This window comes from Penaeus vannamei, chromosome 9 (genome assembly GCF_042767895.1).
Source record: "Penaeus vannamei isolate JL-2024 chromosome 9, ASM4276789v1, whole genome shotgun sequence".
NCBI classification, from domain to species: domain Eukaryota; kingdom Metazoa; phylum Arthropoda; class Malacostraca; order Decapoda; family Penaeidae; genus Penaeus; species Penaeus vannamei.
The window spans coordinates 295,001-297,500 of record NC_091557.1 but is presented as its reverse complement, the minus strand read 5'-3'; the positions used below and the strand labels follow the sequence as shown (position 1 = coordinate 297,500).

Genomic DNA, 2,500 nt, shown 5'->3' with positions numbered 1-2,500 from the left:
GATTGTAGCAACATAAGCAACATGCGATTGTAGCAACATAAGCAACATGCGATTGTAGCAACATAAGCAACATGCGATTGTAGCAACATAAGCAACATGCGATTGTAGCAACATAAGCAACATGCGATTGTAGCAACATAAGCAACATGCGATTGTAGCAACATAAGCAACATGCGATTGTAGCAACATAAGCAACATGCGATTGTAGCAACATAAGCAACATGCGATTGTAGCAACATAAGCAACATGCGATTGTAGCAACATAAGCAACATGCGATTGTAGCAACATAAGCAACATGCGATTGTAGCAACATAAGCAACATGCGATTGTAGCAACATAAGCAACATGCGATTGTAGCAACATAAGCAACATGCGATTGTAGCAACATAAGCAACATGCGATTGTAGCAACATAAGCAACATGCGATTGTAGCAACATAAGCAACATGCGATTGTAGCAACATAAGCAACATGCGATTGTAGCAACATAAGCAACATGCGATTGTAGCAACATAAGCAACATGCGATTGTAGCAACATAAGCAACATGCGATTGTAGCAACATAAGCAACATGCGATTGTAGCAACATAAGCAACATGCGATTGTAGCAACATAAGCAACATGCGATTGTAGCAACATAAGCAACATGCGATTGTAGCAACATAAGCAACATGCGATTGTAGCAACATAAGCAACATGCAATTGTAGCAACATAAGCAACATGCGACGTAGTAACAAAAGCAACATGCGATTGTAGCAACATAAGCAACATGCAATTGTAGCAACATAAGCAACATGCGACGTAGTAACAAAAGCAACGTGCGATTGTAGCAACATAAGCAACATGCGACGTAGTAACAAAAGCAACATGCAATTGTAGCAACATAAGCAACATGCGACGTAGTAACAAAAGCAACGTGCGATTGTAGCAACATAAGCAACATGCGATTGTAGCAACATAAGCAACATGCGATTGTAGCAACATAAGCAACATGCGATTGTAGCAACATAAGCAACATGCGATTGTAGCAACATAAGCAACATGCGATTGTAGCAACATAAGCAACATGCGATTGTAGCAACATAAGCCACAACATGCGATGTATATTTGAAGGTTGAAGTGTTTTGATCTGAAACCGGGTGGAAGGGAATCGAAATGAGAAGGGAAAAGGAAAGGGAAAGGGGGAAAAGGAAGGGAAAGGAGAGAAGGAAGGGAAGATAGAGAGTAAAGAAAGGAAATGGGGGATAAACGGAGAGGCAGATGATTTATTGATAATGGAGAGAGAGAGAGAGATAGATAGAGATAGAGAGAGAGAGAGAGAGAGAGAGAGAGAGAGAGAGAGAGAGAGAGAGAGAGAGAGAGAGAGAGAGAGAGAGAGAGAGAGAGAGAGAGAATGAGAAAATGAGATTGAGATTTCAAGGGAAGAGGGGAAAGACGAGCGAGAAAACGTTAATTATGAAGAGCGGGAGATAAGGCCGCCGATAAGGAGGAGGCGATAAGATTGTTAAGCGTCCCCGCTGCGTCCCCGCTGGCGGTGGTCAGTCCGCCCGAGTGGGTGCTTTTCTGTGCCGTGGGTGTCGCCCTCTCGTGCTGTTCCGGGTTGCTTTCTTCCTTCGCGCGGTGGTGGTGAGCCCGCTGGCTCTCCCTCGGTGTCTGGCAAGGGCCGGTGGTGATGGATTGTGGTGACGGTGGTGCTTCCAGGAGAGCGATAGAGGAGGAGGAGGATGGTGCGGAGGAAGGCACGGGCGCCGGTGGAGTCGGTTGGTCGGAGAGGTGAGAGGTTTTCCTTTTTATCCTGGCGTTGAACTGGTAATATTCTCTCTCTCTCTCTCTCTCTCTCTCTCTCTCTCTCTCTCTCTCTCTCTCTCTCTCTCTCTCTCTCTCTCTCTCTCTCTCTCTCTCTGTGATGCGAGTATGAGTGGAAAAATTAATGACGATTTAATTTCTACGGCTTTTCGCTTCCCTCCAAGTCAGGCAGGCAGGCGGACAGGCAGTTAGACAAGCAGCTAAGCAGACAGGCAGGCGGGTAGGCAGTTAGACAAGCAGTTGGGTAAGCAGGCAGTTAAGCAGACAGACAGTGAGGCAGGCAGATTGGCAAGGAGGTAGGAAAGCCGACAGACAGCCAAACACAGACAGACAGACATAGAGGCATAGAAACAGCTAGAGAAGGGAAGGGCCGCGGCGGCGTCCCCTCGCCAGCCGTGCGAAGACACCGGAGTAGTTTGACCTTTGCCCTCGTTGGTCGTCGCGCGTGTGACCTTTTCCACTTGTTGGCCATTGCCTCCGTGATTGCCTTCTGATGCAGATTGGTGACGTGGCACCGCCGTCCGTCGCCCCCTCCCTCCCTCTGTCCTTCCGTCTCTCCCTCCCTCCCTCCCTCCCTCTCATTAATGGTGACGTCATGAATATATTTGCCCCCACGTCGAAGGTCGTTTGGGTCGATTCGTTTTCGCTAAAGTGTATTTTGACGTCATCGATGCCCTGTGTCGGTCGGTCGAA

The 2,500-nt window shown here is 47.5% G+C and overlaps 1 protein-coding gene across 14 annotated transcripts in view; it reads left to right on the top strand.

Annotated features, from left to right (window-relative positions):
- Window positions 1-2,500, top strand: part of Ptpmeg2 (Protein tyrosine phosphatase Meg2) — a 185,772-nt gene that overhangs the window by 88,373 nt on the left and 94,899 nt on the right. The window contains exon 1 of one of the 14 annotated variants that reach the window (XM_070125140.1): window positions 1,543-1,774. The exons of the other annotated variants lie outside the window; for them this stretch is intronic. The gene's annotated coding sequence lies outside the window, so the exon portion shown is untranslated. Of the gene's footprint in view, window positions 1-1,542; window positions 1,775-2,500 lie in introns of those variants that run through there. 14 annotated transcript variants of the gene reach the window in all.